Source organism: Natrix helvetica (genome assembly GCF_964273705.1).
Source record: "Natrix helvetica genome assembly, chromosome: 8".
Classification (NCBI taxonomy): domain Eukaryota; kingdom Metazoa; phylum Chordata; class Lepidosauria; order Squamata; family Natricidae; genus Natrix; species Natrix helvetica.
In genome coordinates this window covers 3,914,474-3,936,656 of record NC_138559.1, presented here as the reverse complement: position 1 = coordinate 3,936,656, position 22,183 = coordinate 3,914,474, and positions in this window count along the sequence as shown.

Genomic DNA, 22,183 nt, shown 5'->3' with positions numbered 1-22,183 from the left:
GTTTCGAACAACATACATATGTCAGTGGTGTCCTGAGTCGGGGAAGCTAAAAAAACCACTCCATTCGCTGATCTGAGCTTTCCCTAAGGAGTTAGACCAAAGCTTATATCAGATTTGGCAAAAGAGTGCAATTCAGCCAGAAACGTAACTTTTGACACAGAGCTCAGTTTCGAACAACATACATATGTTAGTGGAGTCCTGAGTCGGGGAAGCTAAAAAACCACTCTATTCGCTGATCTGAGCTTTCCCTGAGGAGTTAGACCAAAGCTTATATTAGAATTAACAAAATAGCACAATTCAGCCAGAAACGTAACATTTGACCCAGAGCTCAGTTTCGAACAACATACGTCAGTGGTGTCCTGAGTCGGGGAAGCTAAAAAACCACTCCATTCGCTGATCTGAGCTTTCCCTAAGGAGTTAGACCAAAGCTTATATCAGATTTGGCAAAAGAGTGCAATTCAGCCAGAAACGTAACTTTTGACCCAGAGCTCAGTTTTGAATTACATACACATGTTAGTGGTGTCCTGAGTCGGGGAAGCTAAAAAACCACTCCATTCGCTGATCTGAGCTTTCCCTGAGGAGATAGACGAAAGCTAATATTAGAATTGGCAAAAGAGCCCAATTCAGCCAGAAATGTAACTTTTGACCCAGAGCTCAGTTTTGAAAAACATAAACACATTAATGGTGTCCAGAGTCGAGGAAGCTAAAAGACCACTCCATTCGAGGATCTGCGCTTTCCCTGAGGAGTTAGACCAAAGCTTATATCAGATTTGGCAAAAAAGTGCAATTCAGCCAGAAACGTAACTTTTGACCCAGAGCTCAGTTTTGAATTACATACACATGTTAGTGGTGTCCTGAGTCGGGGAAGGTAAAAAACCACTCCATTCGCTGATCTGAGCTTTCCCTGAGGAGATAGACCAAAGCTTACATCAGAATTAGCAAAAGAGCCTAATTCAGCCAGAAACGTAACTTTTGACCCAGAGCTCAGTTTCGAACAACATACATATGTTAGTGGTGTCCTGAGTCGGGGAAGCTAAAAAAACCACTCCATTCGCTGATCTGAGCTTTCCCTAAGGAGTTAGACCAAAGCTTATATCAGATTTGGCAAAAGAGTGCAATTCAGCCAGAAACGTAACTTTTGACACAGAGCTCAGTTTCGAACAACATACATATGTTAGTGGAGTCCTGAGTCGGGGAAGCTAAAAAACCACTCCATTCGCTGATCTGAGCTTTCCCTGAGGAGTTAGACCAAAGCTTATATTAGAATTAACAAAATAGCACAATTCAGCCAGAAACGTAACTTTTGACCCAGAGCTCAGTTTCGAACAACATACATATGTTAGTGGTGTCCTGAGTCGGGGAAGCTAAAAAACCACTCCATTCGCTGATCTGAGCTTTCCCTAAGGAGTTAGACCAAAGCTTATATCAGATTTGGCAAAAGAGTGCAATTCAGCCAGAAACGTAATTTTTGACCCAGAGCTCAGTTTTGAATTACATACACATGTTAGTGGTGTCCTGAGTCGGGGAAGCTAAAAAACCACTCCATTCGCTGATCTGAGCTTTCCCTGAGGAGATAGACCAAAGCTTACATCAGAATTAGCAAAAGAGCCTAATTCAGCCAGAAATGTAACTTTTGACCCAGAACACAGTTTCGAATAACATACACATGTTACTGGTGTTCTGTCGGGGAATGTAAAAAAAGCCACAGCATTCGCTGATATGAGCTTTCACTGAGGAGTTAGACCAAAGTTTATATTAGAATTGGCAAAAGAGCCTAATTCAGCCAGAAACGTAACTTTTGACTCAGAGCTCAGTTTCGAACAACATACAAAGTTTTGTAGTATCCTGAGTCGGGAAACCTAGAAAACCACTCCATTCGCTGATCTGAGCTTTCCCTGAGGAGTTAGACGAAAGCTTATATTAGAATTGGCAAAATAGCACAATTCAACAAGAAACGTAACTTTTGACCCAGAGCTCAGTTTCCAATAACATGCAATTGTTAGTGGAGTCCTGAGTCGGGGAAGCTAAAAAACCACTCTATTCGCTTATCTGAGCTTTCACTGAGGAGTTAGACCAAAGCTTATATCAGATTTGGCAAAAAAGTGCAATTCAGCCAGAAACGTAACTTTTGACCCAGAGCTCAGTTTTGAATTACATACACATGTTAGTGGTGTCCTGAGTCGGGGAAGCTAAAAAACCACTCCATTCGCTGATCTGAGCTTTCCCTGAGGAGTTAGACCAAAGCTTATATTAGAATTGGCAAAAGAGCCCAATTCAGCCAGAAATGTAACTTTTGACCCAGAGCTCAGTTTTGAAAAACATACATATGTTAGTGGTGTCCTGAGTCGGGGAAGCTAAAAAACCACTCCATTCGCTGATCTGAGCTTTCCCTAAGGAGTTAGACCAAAGCTTATATCAGATTTGGCAAAAGAGTGCAATTCAGCCAGAAACGTAACTTTTGACACAGAGCTCAGTTTCGAACAACATACATATGTTAGTGGAGTCCTGAGTCGGGGAAGCTAAAAAACCACTCCATTCGCTGATCTGAGCTTTCCCTGAGGAGATAGACCAAAGCTTACATCAGAATTAGCAAAAGAGCCTAATTCAGCCAGAAATGTAACTTTTGACCCAGAACACAGTTTCGAATAACATACACATGTTACTGGTGTTCTGTCGGGGAAGGTAAAAAAAGCCACAGCATTCGCTGATATGAGCTTTCACTGAGGAGTTAGACCAAAGTTTATATCAGAATTAGCAAAAGAGCCTAATTCAGCCAGAAACGTAACTTTTGACCCAGAGCTCAGTTTCGAACAACATACAAAGTTTTGTAGTATCCTGAGTCGGGAAACCTAGAAAACCACTCCATTCGCTGATCTGAGCTTTCCCTGAGGAGATAGACGAAAGCTTATATTAGAATTGGCAAAAGAGCCTAATTCAGCCAGAAACGTAACTTTTGACACAGATCTAAGTTTCGAACAACATACAAAGTTTTGTAGTATCCTGAGTCGGGAAAGCTAGAAAACCACTCCATTCGCTGATCTGAGCTTTCCCTGAGGAGTTAGACCAAAGCTTATATTAGAATTGGCAAAATAGAACAATTCAACAAGAAACGTAACTTTTGACCCAGAGCTCAGTTTCGAACAACATACATATGTTAGTGGTGTCCTGAGTCGGGGAAGCTAAAAAACCACTCCATTCGCTGATCTGAGCTTTCCCTAAGGAGTTAGACCAAAGCTTATATCAGATTTGGCAAAAGAGTGCAATTCAGCCAGAAACGTAACTTTTGACCCACAGCGCAGTTTCGAATAACATAAACACGTTAATGGTGTCCTGAGTCGGGGAAGCTAAAAAACCACTCCATTCGCTGATCTGAGCTTTCACTGAGGAGTTAGACCAAAGCTTATATCAGAATTGGCAAAAGAGCCCAATTCAGCCAGAAATGTAACTTTTGACCCAGAGCTCAGTTTTGAAAAACATACATATGTTAGTGGTGTCCTGAGTCGGGGAAGCTAAAAAACCACTCGATTCGCTTATCTGAGCTTTCACTGAGGAGTTAGACCAAAGCTTATATCAGAATTGGCAAAAGAGCCCAATTCAGCCAGAAATGTAACTTTTGACCCACAACGCAGTTTCGAATAACATAAACACGTTAATGGTGTCCAGAGTCGAGGAAGCTAAAAGACCACTCCATTCGAGGATCTGCGCTTTCCCTGAGGAGTTAGACCAAAGCTTATATCAGATTTGGCAAAAGAGTGCAATTCAGCCAGAAACGTAACTTTTGACCCAGAGCTCAGTTTTGAATTACATACACATGTTAGTGGTGTCCTGAGTCGGGGAAGCTAAAAAACCACTCCATTCGCTGATCTGAGCTTTCCCTGAGGAGATAGACCAAAGCTTACATCAGAATTAGCAAAAGAGCCTAATTCAGCCAGAAACGTAACTTTTGACCCAGAGCTCAGTTTCGAACAACATACATATGTCAGTGGTGTCCTGAGTCGGGGAAGCTAAAAAAACCACTCCATTCGCTGATCTGAGCTTTCCCTAAGGAGTTAGACCAAAGCTTATATCAGATTTGGCAAAAGAGTGCAATTCAGCCAGAAACGTAACTTTTGACACAGAGCTCAGTTTCGAACAACATACATATGTTAGTGGAGTCCTGAGTCGGGGAAGCTAAAAAACCACTCTATTCGCTGATCTGAGCTTTCCCTGAGGAGTTAGACCAAAGCTTATATTAGAATTAACAAAATAGCACAATTCAGCCAGAAACGTAACTTTTGACCCAGAGCTCAGTTTCGAACAACATACGTCAGTGGTGTCCTGAGTCGGGGAAGCTAAAAAACCACTCCATTCGCTGATCTGAGCTTTCCCTAAGGAGTTAGACCAAAGCTTATATCAGATTTGGCAAAAGAGTGCAATTCAGCCAGAAACGTAACTTTTGACCCAGAGCTCAGTTTTGAATTACATACACATGTTAGTGGTGTCCTGAGTCGGGGAAGCTAAAAAACCACTCCATTCGCTGATCTGAGCTTTCCCTGAGGAGATAGACGAAAGCTAATATTAGAATTGGCAAAAGAGCCCAATTCAGCCAGAAATGTAACTTTTGACCCAGAGCTCAGTTTTGAAAAACATAAACACATTAATGGTGTCCAGAGTCGAGGAAGCTAAAAGACCACTCCATTCGAGGATCTGCGCTTTCCCTGAGGAGTTAGACCAAAGCTTATATCAGATTTGGCAAAAAAGTGCAATTCAGCCAGAAACGTAACTTTTGACCCAGAGCTCAGTTTTGAATTACATACACATGTTAGTGGTGTCCTGAGTTGGGGAAGCTAAAAAACCACTCCATTCGCTGATCTGAGCTTTCCCTGAGGAGATAGACCAAAGCTTACATCAGAATTAGCAAAAGAGCCTAATTCAGCCAGAAACGTAACTTTTGACCCAGAGCTCAGTTTCGAACAACATACATATGTTAGTGGTGTCCTGAGTCGGGGAAGCTAAAAAAACCACTCCATTCGCTGATCTGAGCTTTCCCTAAGGAGTTAGACCAAAGCTTATATCAGATTTGGCAAAAGAGTGCAATTCAGCCAGAAACGTAACTTTTGACACAGAGCTCAGTTTCGAACAACATACATATGTTAGTGGAGTCCTGAGTCGGGGAAGCTAAAAAACCACTCCATTCGCTGATCTGAGCTTTCCCTGAGGAGTTAGACCAAAGCTTATATTAGAATTAACAAAATAGCACAATTCAGCCAGAAACGTAACTTTTGACCCAGAGCTCAGTTTCGAACAACATACATATGTTAGTGGTGTCCTGAGTCGGGGAAGCTAAAAAACCACTCCATTCGCTGATCTGAGCTTTCCCTAAGGAGTTAGACCAAAGCTTATATCAGATTTGGCAAAAGAGTGCAATTCAGCCAGAAACGTAATTTTTGACCCAGAGCTCAGTTTTGAATTACATACACATGTTAGTGGTGTCCTGAGTCGGGGAAGCTAAAAAACCACTCCATTCGCTGATCTGAGTTTTCCCTGAGGAGATAGACCAAAGCTTACATCAGAATTAGCAAAAGAGCCTAATTCAGCCAGAAATGTAACTTTTGACCCAGAACACAGTTTCGAATAACATACACATGTTAGTGGTGTCCTGAGTCGGGGAAGCTAAAAAACCACTCCATTCGCTGATCTGAGCTTTCCCTAAGGAGTTAGACCAAAGCTTATATCAGATTTGGCAAAAGAGTGCAATTCAGCCAGAAACGTAACTTTTGACACAGAGCTCAGTTTCGAACAACATACATATGTTAGTGGAGTCCTGAGTCGGGGAAGCTAAAAAACCACTCCATTCGCTGATCTGAGCTTTCCCTGAGGAGTTAGACCAAAGCTTATATTAGAATTAACAAAATAGCACAATTCAGCCAGAAACGTAACTTTTGACCCAGAGCTCAGTTTCGAACAACATACATATGTTAGTGGTGTCCTGAGTCGGGGAAGCTAAAAAACCACTCCATTCGCTGATCTGAGCTTTCCCTAAGGAGTTAGACCAAAGCTTATATCAGATTTGGCAAAAGAGTGCAATTCAGCCAGAAACGTAATTTTTGACCCAGAGCTCAGTTTTGAATTACATACACATGTTAGTGGTGTCCTGAGTCGGGGAAGCTAAAAAACCACTCCATTCGCTGATCTGAGTTTTCCCTGAGGAGATAGACCAAAGCTTACATCAGAATTAGCAAAAGAGCCTAATTCAGCCAGAAATGTAACTTTTGACCCAGAACACAGTTTCGAATAACATACACATGTTACTGGTGTTCTGTCGGGGAATGTAAAAAAAGCCACAGCATTCGCTGATATGAGCTTTCACTGAGGAGTTAGACCAAAGTTTATATTAGAATTGGCAAAAGAGCCTAATTCAGCCAGAAACGTAACTTTTGACTCAGAGCTCAGTTTCGAACAACATACAAAGTTTTGTAGTATCCTGAGTCGGGAAACCTAGAAAACCACTCCATTCGCTGATCTGAGCTTTCCCTGAGGAGTTAGACGAAAGCTTATATTAGAATTGGCAAAATAGCACAATTCAACAAGAAACGTAACTTTTGACCCAGAGCTCAGTTTCCAATAACATACAATTGTTAGTGGAGTCCTGAGTCGGGGAAGCTAAAAAACCACTCCATTCGCTTATCTGAGCTTTCACTGAGGAGTTAGACCAAAGCTTATATCAGAATTGGCAAAAGCCCAATTCAGCCAGAAATGTAACTTTTGACCCACAACGCAGTTTCGAATAACATAAACACGTTAATGGTGTCCAGAGTCGAGGAAGCTAAAAGACCACTCCATTCGAGGATCTGCGCTTTCCCTGAGGAGTTAGACCAAAGCTTATATCAGATTTGGCAAAAGAGTGCAATTCAGCCAGAAACGTAACTTTTGACCCAGAGCTCAGTTTTGAATTACATACACATGTTAGTGGTGTCCTGAGTCGGGGAAGCTAAAAAACCACTCCATTCGCTGATCTGAGCTTTCCCTGAGGAGATAGACCAAAGCTTACATCAGAATTAGCAAAAGAGCCTAATTCAGCCAGAAACGTAACTTTTGACCCAGAGCTCAGTTTCGAACAACATACATATGTCAGTGGTGTCCTGAGTCGGGGAAGCTAAAAAAACCACTCCATTCGCTGATCTGAGCTTTCCCTAAGGAGTTAGACCAAAGCTTATATCAGATTTGGCAAAAGAGTGCAATTCAGCCAGAAACGTAACTTTTGACACAGAGCTCAGTTTCGAACAACATACATATGTTAGTGGAGTCCTGAGTCGGGGAAGCTAAAAAACCACTCCATTCGCTGATCTGAGCTTTCCCTGAGGAGTTAGACCAAAGCTTATATTAGAATTAACAAAATAGCACAATTCAGCCAGAAACGTAACTTTTGACCCAGAGCTCAGTTTCGAACAACATACATATGTTAGTGGTGTCCTGAGTCGGGGAAGCTAAAAAACCACTCCATTCGCTGATCTGAGCTTTCCCTAAGGAGTTAGACCAAAGCTTATATCAGATTTGGCAAAAGAGTGCAATTCAGCCAGAAACGTAACTTTTGACCCAGAGCTCAGTTTTGAATTACATACACATGTTAGTGGTGTCCTGAGTCGGGGAAGCTAAAAAACCACTCCATTCGCTGATCTGAGCTTTCCCTGAGGAGATAGACCAAAGCTTACATCAGAATTAGCAAAAGAGCCTAATTCAGCCAGAAATGTAACTTTTGACCCAGAACACAGTTTCGAATAACATACACATGTTACTGGTGTTCTGTCGGGGAAGGTAAAAAAAGCCACAGCATTCGCTGATATGAGCTTTCACAGAGGAGTTAGACCAAAACTTATATCAGAATTAGCAAAAGAGCCTAATTCAGCCAGAAACGTAACTTTTGACCCAGAGCTCAGTTTCGAACAACATACAAAGTTTTGTAGTATCCTGAGTCGGGAAACCTAGAAAACCACTCCATTCGCTGATCTGAGCTTTCCCTGAGGAGTTAGACGAAAGCTTATATTAGAATTGGCAAAATAGCACAATTCAACAAGAAACGTAACTTTTGACCCACAGCTCAGTTTCCAATAACATACAATTGTTAGTGGAGTCTTGAGTCGGGGAAGCTAAAAAACCACTCCATTCGCTGATCTGAGCTTTCACTGAGGAGTTAGACCAAAGCTTATATCAGAATTAGCAAAAGAGCCTAATTCAGCCAGAAACGTAACTTTTGACCCAGAACTCAGTTTCGAACAACATACAAAGTTTTGTAGTATCCTGAGTCGGGAAACCTAGAAAACCACTCCATTCGCTGATCTGAGCTTTCCCTGAGGAGTTAGACCAAAGCTTATATCAGATTTGGCAGAAGAGTGCAATTCAGCCAGAAACGTAACTTTTGACCCACAACGCAGTTTCGAATAACATAAACACGTTAATGGTGTCCTGAGTCGGGGAAGCTAAAAAACCACTCCATTCGCTGATCTGAGCTTTCCCTGAGGAGATAGACCAAAGCTTACATCAGAATTAGCAAAAGAGCCTAATTCAGCAAGAAATGTAACTTTTGACCCAGAACACAGTTTCAAATAACATACACATGTTACTGGTGTTCTGTCGGGGAAGGTAAAAAAAGCCAAACCATTCGCTGATCTGAGCTTTCACTGAGGAGTTAGACCAAAGCTTATATCAGATTTGGCAAAAGAGTGCAATTCAGCCAGAAACGTAACTTTTGACCCACAACGCAGTTTCGAATAACATAAACACGTTAATGGTGTCCTGAGTCGGGGAAGCTAAAAAACCACTCCATTCGCTGATCTGAGCTTTCCCTGAGGTGATAGACGAAAGCTTATATTAGAATTGGCAAAAGAGCCTAATTCAGCCAGAAACGTAACTTTTGACTCAGAGCTCAGTTTCGAACAACATACAAAGTTTTGTAGTATCCTGAGTCGGGAAACCTAGAAAACCACTCCATTCGCTGATCTGAGCTTTCCCTGAGGAGTTAGACGAAAGCTTATATTAGAATTGGCAAAATAGCACAATTCAACAAGAAACGTAACTTTTGACCCAGAGCTCAGTTTCCAATAACATACAATTGTTAGTGGAGTCCTGAGTCGGGGAAGCTAAAAAACCACTCCATTCGCTTATCTGAGCTTTCACTGAGGAGTTAGACCAAAGCTTATATCAGAATTGGCAAAAGAGCCCAATTCAGCCAGAAATGTAACTTTTGACCCAGAGCTCAGTTTTGAAAAACATAAACACATTAATGGTGTCCAGAGTCGAGGAAGCTAAAAGACCACTCCATTCGAGAATCTGCGCTTTCCCTGAGGAGTTAGACCAAAGCTTATATCAGATTTGGCAAAAGAGTGCAATTCAGCCAGAAACGTAACTTTTGACCCAGAGCTCAGTTTTGAATTACATACACATGTTAGTGGTGTCCTGAGTCGGGGAAGCTAAAAAACCACTCCATTCGCTGATCTGAGCTTTCCCTGAGGAGTTAGACCAAAGCTTATATTAGAATTAACAAAATAGCACAATTCAGCCAGAAACGTAACTTTTGACCCAGAGCTCAGTTTCGAACAACATACACATGTTACTGGTGTTCTGTCGGGGAAGGTAAAAAAAGCCACAGCATTCGCTGATATGAGCTTTCACTGAGGAGTTAGACCAAAGCTTATATCAGAATTAGCAAAAGAGCCTAATTCAGCCAGAAACGTAACTTTTGACCCAGAGCTCAGTTTCGAACAACATACAAAGTTTTGTAGTATCCTGAGTCGGGAAACCTAGACAACCACTCCATTCGCTGATCTGAGCTTTCCCTGAGGAGTTAGACGAAAGCTTATATTAGAATTGGCAAAATAGCACAATTCAACAAAAAACGTAACTTTTGACCCAGAGCTCAGTTTCCAATAACATACAATTGTTAGTGGAGTCCTGAGTCGGGGAAGCTAAAAAACCACTCCATTCGCTGATCTGAGCTTTCCCTGAGGAGTTAGACCAAAGCTTATATTAGAATTAACAAAATAGCACAATTCAGCCAGAAACGTAACTTTTGACCCAGAGCTCAGTTTCGATCAACATACATATGTTAGTGGTGTCCTGAGTCGGGGAAGCTAAAAAACCACTCCATTCGCTGATCTGAGCTTTCCCTAAGGAGTTAGACCAAAGCTTATATCAGATTTGGCAAAAGAGTGCAATTCAGCCAGAAACGTAACTTTTGACCCAGAGCTCAGTTTTGAATTACATACACATGTTAGTGGTGTCCTGAGTCGGGGAAGCTAAAAAACCACTCCATTCGCTGATCTGAGCTTTCCCTGAGGAGATAGACCAAAGCTTACATCAGAATTAGCAAAAGAGCCTAATTCAGCCAGAAATGTAACTTTTGACCCAGAACACAGTTTCGAATAACATACACATGTTACTGGTGTTCTGTCGGGAAAGGTAAAAAAAGCCACAGCATTCGCTGAAATGAGCTTTCACTGAGGAGTTAGACCAAAGCTTATATCAGAATTAGCAAAAGAGCCTAATTCAGCCAGAAACGTAACTTTTGACCCAGAGCTCAGTTTCGAACAACATACAAAGTTTTGTAGTATCCTGAGTCGGGAAACCTAGAAAACCACTCCATTCGCTGATCTGAGCTTTCCCTAAGGAGTTAGACCAAAGCTTATATCAGATTTGGCAGAAGAGTGCAATTCAGCCAGAAACGTAACTTTTGACCCACAACGCAGTTTCGAATAACATAAACACGTTAATGGTGTCCTGAGTCGGGGAAGCTAAAAAACCACTCCATTCGCTGATCTGAGCTTTCCCTGAGGAGATAGACCAAAGCTTACATCAGAATTAGCAAAAGAGCCTAATTCAGCAAGAAATGTAACTTTTGACCCAGAACACAGTTTCAAATAACATACACATGTTACTGGTGTTCTGTCGGGGAAGGTAAAAAAAGCCAAACCATTCGCTGATATGAGCTTTCACTGAGGAGTTAGACCAAAGCTTATATCAGATTTGGCAAAAGAGTGCAATTCAGCCAGAAACGTAACTTTTGACCCACAACGCAGTTTCGAATAACATAAACACGTTAATGGTGTCCTGAGTCGGGGAAGCTAAAAAACCACTCCATTCGCTGATCTGAGCTTTCCCTGAGGTGATAGACGAAAGCTTATATTAGAATTGGCAAAAGAGCCTAATTCAGCCAGAAACGTAACTTTTGACTCAGAGCTCAGTTTCGAACAACATACAAAGTTTTGTAGTATCCTGAGTCGGGAAACCTAGAAAACCACTCCATTCGCTGATCTGAGCTTTCCCTGAGGAGTTAGACGAAAGCTTATATTAGAATTGGCAAAATAGCACAATTCAACAAGAAACGTAACTTTTGACCCAGAGCTCAGTTTCCAATAACATACAATTGTTAGTGGAGTCCTGAGTCGGGGAAGCTAAAAAACCACTCCATTCGCTTATCTGAGCTTTCACTGAGGAGTTAGACCAAAGCTTATATCAGAATTGGCAAAAGAGCCCAATTCAGCCAGAAATGTAACTTTTGACCCAGAGCTCAGTTTTGAAAAACATAAACACATTAATGGTGTCCAGAGTCGAGGAAGCTAAAAGACCACTCCATTCGAGAATCTGCGCTTTCCCTGAGGAGTTAGACCAAAGCTTATATCAGATTTGGCAAAAGAGTGCAATTCAGCCAGAAACGTAACTTTTGACCCAGAGCTCAGTTTTGAATTACATACACATGTTAGTGGTGTCCTGAGTCGGGGAAGCTAAAAAACCACTCCATTCGCTGATCTGAGCTTTCCCTGAGGAGATAGACCAAAGCTTACATCAGAATTAGCAAAAGAGCCTAATTCAGCCAGAAACGTAACTTTTGACCCAGAGCTCAGTTTCGAACAACATACATATGTTAGTGGTGTCCTGAGTCGGGGAAGCTAAAAAAACCACTCCATTCGCTGATCTGAGCTTTCCCTAAGGAGTTAGACCAAAGCTTATATCAGATTTGGCAAAAGAGTGCAATTCAGCCAGAAACGTAACTTTTGACACAGAGCTCAGTTTCGAACAACATACATATGTTAGTGGAGTCCTGAGTCGGGGAAGCTAAAAAACCACTCCATTCGCTGATCTGAGCTTTCACTGAGGAGTTAGACCAAAGCTTACATCAGAATTAGCAAAAGAGCCTAATTCAGCCAGAAATGTAACTTTTGACCCAGAACACAGTTTCGAATAACATACACATGTTACTGGTGTTCTGTCGGGGAAGGTAAAAAAAGCCACAGCATTCGCTGATATGAGCTTTCACTGAGGAGTTAGACCAAAGCTTATATCAGAATTAGCAAAAGAGCCTAATTCAGCCAGAAACGTAACTTTTGACCCAGAGCTCAGTTTCGAACAACATACAAAGTTTTGTAGTATCCTGAGTCGGGAAACCTAGACAACCACTCCATTCGCTGATCTGAGCTTTCCCTGAGGAGTTAGACGAAAGCTTATATTAGAATTGGCAAAATAGCACAATTCAACAAAAAACGTAACTTTTGACCCAGAGCTCAGTTTCCAATAACATACAATTGTTAGTGGAGTCCTGAGTCAGGTAAGCTAAAAAACCACTCCATTCGCTGATCTGAGCTTTCACTGAGGAGTTAGACCAAAGCTTACATCAGAATTAGCAAAAGAGCCTAATTCAGCCAGAAACGTAACTTTTGACCCACAACGCAGTTTCGAATAACATAAACACGTTAATGGTGTCCTGAGTCGGGGAAGCTAAAAAACCACTCCATTCGCTGATCTGAGCTTTCCCTGAGGAGATAGACGAAAGCTTATATTAGAATTGGCAAAAGAGCCTAATTCAGCCAGAAACGTAACTTTTGACTCAGAGCTCAGTTTCGAAGAACATACAAAGTTTTGTAGTATCCTGAGTCGGGAAACCTAGAAAACCACTCCATTCGCTGATCTGAGCTTTCCCTGAGGAGTTAGACGAAAGCTTATATTAGAATTGGCAAAATAGCACAATTCAACAAGAAACGTAACTTTTGACCCAGAGCTCAGTTTCCAATAACATACAATTGTTAGTGGAGTCCTGAGTCGGGGAAGCTAAAAAACCACTCCATTCGCTTATCTGAGCTTTCACTGAGGAGTTAGACCAAAGCTTATATCAGAATTGGCAAAAGAGCCCAATTCAGCCAGAAATGTAACTTTTGACCCAGAGCTCAGTTTTGAAAAACATAAACACATTAATGGTGTCCAGAGTCGAGGAAGCTAAAAGACCACTCCATTCGAGGATCTGCGCTTTCCCTGAGGAGTTAGACCAAAGCTTATATCAGATTTGGCAAAAGAGTGCAATTCAGCCAGAAACGTAACTTTTGACCCAGAGCTCAGTTTTGAATTACATACACATGTTAGTGGTGTCCTGAGTCGGGGAAGCTAAAAAACCACTCCATTCGCTGATCTGAGCTTTCCCTGAGGAGATAGACCAAAGCTTACATCAGAATTAGCAAAAGAGCCTAATTCAGCCAGAAACGTAACTTTTGACCCAGAGCTCAGTTTCGAACAACATACATATGTTAGTGGAGTCCTGAGTCGGGGAAGCTAAAAAACCACTCCATTCGCTGATCTGAGCTTTCCCTGAGGAGTTAGACCAAAGCTTATATTAGAATTAACAAAATAGCACAATTCAGCCAGAAACGTAACTTTTGACCCAGAGCTCAGTTTCGAACAACATACATATGTTAGTGGTGTCCTGAGTCGGGGAAGCTAAAAAACCACTCCATTCGCTGATCTGAGCTTTCCCTAAGGAGTTAGACCAAAGCTTATATCAGATTTGGCAAAAGAGTGCAATTCAGCCAGAAACGTAACTTTTGACCCAGAGCTCAGTTTTGAATTACATACACATGTTAGTGGTGTCCTGAGTCGGGGAAGCTAAAAAACCACTCCATTCGCTGATCTGAGCTTTCCCTGAGGAGATAGACCAAAGCTTACATCAGAATTAGCAAAAGAGCCTAATTCAGCCAGAAATGTAACTTTTGACCCAGAACACAGTTTCGAATAACATACACATGTTACTGGTGTTCTGTCGGGGAAGGTAAAAAAAGCCACAGCATTCGCTGATATGAGCTTTCACTCAGGAGTTAGACCAAAGTTTATATCAGAATTAGCAAAAGAGCCTAATTCAGCCAGAAACGTAACTTTTGACCCAGAGCTCAGTTTCGAACAACATACAAAGTTTTGTAGTATCCTGAGTCGGGAAACCTAGAAAACCACTCCATTCGCTGATCTGAGCTTTCCCTGAGGAGATAGACGAAAGCTTATATTAGAATTGGCAAAAGAGCCTAATTCAGCCAGAAACGTAACTTTTGACTCAGAGCTCAGTTTCGAACAACATACAAAGTTTTGTAGTATCCTGAGTCGGGAAACCTAGAAAACCACTCCATTAGCTGATCTGAGCTTTCCCTGAGGAGTTAGACGAAAGCTTATATTAGAATTGGCAAAATAGCACAATTCAAGAAGAAACGTAACTTTTGACCCAGAGCTCAGTTTCCAATAACATACAATTGTTAGTGGAGTCCTGAGTCGGGGAAGCTAAAAAACCACTCCATTCGCTTATCTGAGCTTTCACTGAGGAGTTAGACCAAAGCTTATATCAGAATTGGCAAAAGAGCCCAATTCAGCCAGAAATGTAACTTTTGACCCACAACGCAGTTTCGAATAACATAAACACGTTAATGGTGTCCAGAGTCGAGGAAGCTAAAAGACCACTCCATTCGAGGATCTGCGCTTTCCCTGAGGAGTTAGACCAAAGCTTATATCAGATTTGGCAAAAGAGTGCAATTCAGCCAGAAACGTAACTTTTGACCCAGAGCTCAGTTTTGAATTGCATACACATGTTAGTGGTGTCCTGAGTCGGGGAAGCTAAAAAACCACTCCATTCGCTGATCTGAGCTTTCCCTGAGGAGATAGACCAAAGCTTACATCAGAATTAGCAAAAGAGCCTAATTCAGCCAGAAACGTAACTTTTGACCCAGAGCTCAGTTTCGAACAACATACATATGTCAGTGGTGTCCTGAGTCGGGAAGCTAAAAAAACCACTCCATTCGCTGATCTGAGCTTTCCCTAAGGAGTTAGACCAAAGCTTATATCAGATTTGGCAAAAGAGTGCAATTCAGCCAGAAACGTAACTTTTGACACAGAGCTCAGTTTCGAACAACATACATATGTTAGTGGAGTCCTGAGTCGGGGAAGCTAAAAAACCACTCCATTCACTGATCTGAGCTTTCCCTAAGGAGTTAGACCAAAGCTTATATCAGATTTGGCAAAAGAGTGCAATTCAGCCAGAAACGTAACTTTTGACACAGAGCTCAGTTTCGAACAACATACATATGTTAGTGGAGTCCTGAGTCGGGGAAGCTAAAAAACTACTCCATTCGCTGATCTGAGCTTTCCCTGAGGAGTTAGACCAAAGCTTATATTAGAATTGGCAAAATAGCACAATTCAGCCAGAAACGTAACTTTTGACCCAGTGCTCAGTTTCGAACAACATACATATGTTACTGGTGTTCTGTCGGGGAAGGTAAAAAAAGCCAAACCATTCGCTGATATGAGCTTTCACTGAGGAGTTAGACCAAAGCTTATATCAGATTTGGCAAAAGAGTGCAATTCAGCCAGAAACGTAACTTTTGACCCACAACGCAGTTTCGAATAACATAAACACGTTAATGGTGTCCTGAGTCGGGGAAGGTAAAAAAAGCCAAACCATTCGCTGAGGAGTTAGACCAAAGCTTATATCAGATTTGGCAAAAGAGTGCAATTCAGCCAGAAACGTAACTTTTGACCCACAACGCAGTTTCGAATAACATAAACACGTTAATGGTGTCCTGAGTCGGGGAAGCTAAAAAACCACTCCATTCGCTGATCTGAGCTTTCCCTGAGGAGATAGACCAAAGCTTATATCAGATTTGGCAAAAGAGTGCAATTCAGCCAGAAACGTAACTTTTGACACAGAGCTCAGTTTCGAACAACATACATATGTTAGTGGAGTCCTGAGTCGGGGAAGGTAAAAAACCACTCCATTCGCTGATCTGAGCTTTCCCTAAGGAGTTAGACCAAAGCTTATATCAGATTTGGCAAAAGAGTGCAATTCAGCCAGAAACGTAACTTTTGACACAGAGCTCAGTTTCGAACAACATACATATGTTAGTGGAGTCCTGAGTCAGGGAAGCTAAAAAACTACTCCATTCGCTGATCTGAGCTTTCCCTGAGGAGTTAGACCAAAGCTTATATTAGAATTGGCAAAATAGCACAATTCAGCCAGAAACGTAACTTTTGACCCAGTGCTCAGTTTCGAACAACATACATATGTTACTGGTGTTCTGTCGGGGAAGGTAAAAAAAGCCAAACCATTCGCTGAGGAGTTAGACCAAAGCTTATATCAGATTTGGCAAAAGAGTGCAATTCAGCCAGAAACGTAACTTTTGACCCACAACGCAGTTTCGAATAACATAAACACGTTAATGGTGTCCTGAGTCGGGGAAGCTAAAAAACCACTCCATTCGCTGATCTGAGCTTTCACTGAGGAGTTAGACCAAAGCTTATATCAGAATTGGCAAAAGAGCCCAATTCAGCCAGAAATGTAACTTTTGACCCAGAGCTCAGTTTTGAAAAACATAAAGACATTAATGGTGTCCAGAGTCGAGGAAGCTAAAAGACCACTCCATTCGCTGATCTGAGCTTTCCCTGAGGAGATAGACCAAAGCTTACATCAGAATTAGCAAAAGAGCCTAATTCAGCCAGAAACGTAACTTTTGACCCAGAGCTCAGTTTCGAACAACATACATATGTTAGTGGAGTCCTGAGTCGGGGAAGCTAAAAAACCACTCCATTCGCTGATCTGAGCTTTCCCTGAGGAGTTAGACCAAAGCTTATATTAGAATTAACAAAATAGCACAATTCAGCCAGAAACGTAACTTTTGACCCAGAGCTCAGTTTCGAACAACATACATATGTTAGTGGTGTCCTGAGTCGGGGAAGCTAAAAAACCACTCCATTCGCTGATCTGAGCTTTCCCTAAGGAGTTAGACCAAAGCTTATATCAGATTTGGCAAAAGAGTGCAATTCAGCCAGAAACGTAACTTTTGACCCAGAGCTCAGTTTTGAATTACATACACATGTTAGTGGTGTCCTGAGTCGGGGAAGCTAAAAAACCACTCCATTCGCTGATCTGAGCTTTCCCTGAGGAGATAGACCAAAGCTTACATCAGAATTAGCAAACGAGCCTAATTCAGCCAGAAATGTAACTTTTGACCCAGAACACAGTTTCGAATAACATACACATGTTACTGGTGTTCTGTCGGGGAAGGTAAAAAAAGCCACAGCATTCGCTGATATGAGCTTTCACTGAGGAGTTAGACCAAAGTTTATATCAGAATTAGCAAAAGAGCCTAATTCAGCCAGAAACGTAACTTTTGACCCAGAGCTCAGTTTCGAAGAACATACAAAGTTTTGTAGTATCCTGAGTCGGGAAACCTAGAAAACCACTCCATTCGCTGATCTGAGCTTTCCCTGAGGAGATAGACGAAAGCTTAGAATTGGCAAAAGAGCCTAATTCAGCCAGAAACGTAACTTTTGACTCAGAGCTCAGTTTCGAACAACATACAAAGTTTTGTAGTATCCTGAGTCGGGAAACCTAGAAAACCACTCCATTCGCTGATCTGAGCTTTCCCTGAGGAGTTAGACGAAAGCTTATATTAGAATTGGCAAAATAGCACAATTCAACAAGAAACGTAACTTTTGACCCAGAGCTCAGTTTCCAATAACATACAATTGTTAGTGGAGTCCTGAGTCGGGGAAGCTAAAAAACCACTCCATTCGCTGATCTGAGCTTTCACTGAGGAGTTAGACCAAAGCTTATATCAGAATTAGCAAAAGAGCCCAATTCAGCCAGAAATGTAACTTTTGACCCACAACGCAGTTTCGAATAACATAAACACGTTAATGGTGTCCAGAGTCGAGGAAGCTAAAAAAACCACTCCATTCGCTGATCTGAGCTTTCCCTAAGGAGTTAGACCAAAGCTTATATCAGATTTGGCAAAAGAGTGCAATTCAGCCAGAAACGTAACTTTTGACACAGAGCTCAGTTTCGAACAACATACATATGTTAGTGGAGTCCTGAGTCGGGGAAGCTACAAAACCACTCCATTTGCTGATCTGAGCTTTCCCTAAGGAGTTAGACCAAAGCTTATATCAGATTTGGCAAAAGAGTGCAATTCAGCCAGAAACGTAACTTTTGACACAGAGCTCAGTTTCGAACAACATACATATGTTAGTGGAGTCCTGAGTCGGGGAAGCTAAAAAACTACTCCATTCGCTGATCTGAGCTTTCCCTGAGGAGTTAGACCAAAGCTTATATTAGAATTGGCAAAATAGCACAATTCAGCCAGAAACGTAACTTTTGACCCAGTGCTCAGTTTCGAACAACATACATATGTTACTGGTGTTCTGTCGGGGAAGGTAAAAAAAGCCAAACCATTCGCTGATATGAGCTTTCACTGAGGAGTTAGACCAAAGCTTATATCAGATTTGGCAAAAGAGTGCAATTCAGCCAGAAACGTAACTTTTGACCCACAACGCAGTTTCGAATAACATAAACACGTTAATGGTGTCCTGAGTCGGGGAAGCTAAAAAACCACTCCATTCGCTGATCTGAGCTTTCCCTGAGGAGATAGACCAAAGCTTACACCAGAATTAGCAAAAGAGCCTAATTCAGCCAGAAACGTAACTTTTGACTCAGAGCTCAGTTTCGAACAACATACAAAGTTTTGTAGTATCCTGAGTCGGGAAACCTAGAAAACCACTCCATTCGCTGATCTGAGCTTTCCCTGAGGAGTTAGACGAAAGCTTATATTAGAATTGGCAAAATAGCACAATTCAACAAGAAACGTAACTTTTGACCCAGAGCTCAGTTTCCAATAACATACAATTGTTAGTGGAGTCCTGAGTCAGGGAAGCTAAAAAACCACTCTATTCGCTTATCTGAGCTTTCACTGAGGAGTTAGACCAAAGCTTATATCAGAATTGGCAAAAGAGCCCAATTCAGCCAGAAATGTAACTTTTGACCCAGAGCTCAGTTTTGAAAAACATAAAGACATTAATGGTGTCCAGAGTCGAGGAAGCTAAAAGACCACTCCATTCGAGGATCTGCGCTTTCCCTGAGGAGTTAGACCAAAGCTTATATCAGATTTGGCAAAAGAGTGCAATTCAGCCAGAAACGTAACTTTTGACCCAGAGCTCAGTTTTGAATTACATACACATGTTAGTGGTGTCCTGAGTCGGGGAAGCTAAAAAAACCACTCCATTCGCTGATCTGAGCTTTCCCTAAGGAGTTAGACCAAAGCTTATATCAGATTTGGCAAAAGAGTGCAATTCAGCCAGAAACGTAACTTTTGACACAGAGCTCAGTTTCGAACAACATACATATGTTAGTGGAGTCCTGAGTCGGGGAAGCTAAAAAACCACTCCATTCGCTGATCTGAGCTTTCCCTGAGGAGTTAGACCAAAGCTTATATTAGAATTAACAAAATAGCACAATTCAGCCAGAAACGTAACTTTTGACCCAGAGCTCAGTTTCGAACAACATACATATGTTAGTGGTGTCCTGAGTCGGGGAAGCTAAAAAACCACTCCATTCGCTGATCTGAGCTTTCCCTAAGGAGTTAGACCAAAGCTTATATCAGATTTGGCAAAAGAGTGCAATTCAGCCAGAAACGTAACTTTTGACACAGAGCTCAGTTTCGAACAACATACATATGTTAGTGGAGTCCTGAGTCGGGGAAGGTAAAAAACCACTCCATTCGCTGATCTGAGCTTTCCCTAAGGAGTTAGACCAAAGCTTATATCAGATTTGGCAAAAGAGTGCAATTCAGCCAGAAACGTAACTTTTGACACAGAGCTCAGTTTCGAACAACATACATATGTTAGTGGAGTCCTGAGTCAGGGAAGCTAAAAAACTACTCCATTCGCTGATCTGAGCTTTCCCTGAGGAGTTAGACCAAAGCTTATATTAGAATTGGCAAAATAGCACAATTCAGCCAGAAACGTAACTTTTGACCCAGTGCTCAGTTTCGAACAACATACATATGTTACTGGTGTTCTGTCGGGGAAGGTAAAAAAAGCCAAACCATTCGCTGAGGAGTTAGACCAAAGCTTATATCAGATTTGGCAAAAGAGTGCAATTCAGCCAGAAACGTAACTTTTGACCCACAACGCAGTTTCGAATAACATAAACACGTTAATGGTGTCCTGAGTCGGGGAAGCTAAAAAACCACTCCATTCGCTGATCTGAGCTTTCCCTGAGGAGATAGACCAAAGCTTACATCAGAATTAGCAAAAGAGCCTAATTCAGCCAGAAACGTAACTTTTGACTCAGAGCTCAGTTTCGAACAACATACAAAGTTTTGTAGTATCCTGAGTCGGGAAACCTAGAAAACCACTCCATTCGCTGATCTGAGCTTTCCCTGAGGAGTTAGACGAAAGCTTATATTAGAATTGGCAAAATAGCACAATTCAACAAGAAACGTAACTTTTGACCCAGAGCTCAGTTTCCAATAACATACAATTGTTAGTGGAGTCCTGAGTCGGGGAAGCTAAAAAACCACTCTATTCGCTTATCTGAGCTTTCACTGAGGAGTTAGACCAAAGCTTATATCAGAATTGGCAAAAGAGCCCAATTCAGCCAGAAATGTAACTTTTGACCCAGAGCTCAGTTTTGAAAAACATAAAGACATTAATGGTGTCCAGAGTCGAGGAAGCTAAAAGACCACTCCATTCGAGGATCTGCGCTTTCCCTGAGGAGTTAGACCAAAGCTTATATCAGATTTGGCAAAAGAGTGCAATTCAGCCAGAAACGTAACTTTTGACCCAGAGCTCAGTTTTGAATTACATACACATGTTAGTGGTGTCCTGAGTCGGGGAAGCTAAAAAACCACTCCATTCGCTGATCTGAGCTTTCCCTGAGGAGATAGACCAAAGCTTACATCAGAATTAGCAAAAGAGCCTAATTCAGCCAGAAACGTAACTTTTGACCCAGAGCTCAGTTTCGAACAACATACATATGTCACTGGTGTCCTGAGTCGGGGAAGCTAAAAAAACCACTCCATTCGCTGATCTGAGCTTTCCCAAAGGAGTTAGACCAAAGCTTATATCAGAATTGGCAAAAGAGCCCAATTCAGCCAGAAATGTAACTTTTGACCCAGAGCTCAGTTTTGAAAAACATAAAGACATTAATGGTGTCCAGAGTCGAGGAAGCTAAAAGACCACTCCATTCGAGGATCTGCGCTTTCCCTGAGGAGTTAGACCAAAGCTTATATCAGATTTGGCAAAAGAGTGCAATTCAGCCAGAAACGTAACTTTTGACCCAGAGCTCAGTTTTGAATTACATACACATGTTAGTGGTGTCCTGAGTCGGGGAAGCTAAAAAACCACTCCATTCGCTGATCTGAGCTTTCCCTGAGATAGACCAAAGCTTACATCAGAATTAGCAAAAGAGCCTAATTCAGCCAGAAACCTAACTTTTGACACAGATCTAAGTTTCGAATAACATACACATGTTAGTTGTGTCCTTTCGAGGAAGGTAAAAAAAAAAACACCATTCGCTGATATGAGCTTTCCCTGAGGAGTTAGACCAAAGCTTATATCAGAATTGGCAAAAGAGCCCAATTGAGCCACAAACGTAACTTTTGACCCAGAGCTCAGTTTTGAATTACATACATATGTTAGTGGTGTCCTGAGTTGGGGAAGCTAAAAAACCACTCCATTCGCTGATCTGAGCTTTCCCTAAGGAGTTAGACCAAAGCTTATATCAGATTTGGCAAAAGAGTGCAATTCAGCGAGAAACGTAACTTTTGACACAGAGCTCAGTTTCGAACAACATACATATGTTAGTGGAGTCCTGAGTCGGGGAAGCTAAAAAACTACTCCATTCGCTGATCTGAGGTTTCCCTGAGGAGTTAGACCAAAGCTTATATTAGAATTGGCAAAATAGCACAATTCAGCCAGAAACGTAACTTTTGACCCAGTGCTCAATTTCGAACAACATACATATGTTAGTGGTGTCCTGAGTCGGGGAAGCTAAAAAACCACTCCATTCGCTGATCTGAGCTTTCCCTAAGGAGTTAGACCAAAGTTTATATCAGATTTGGCAAAAGAGTAC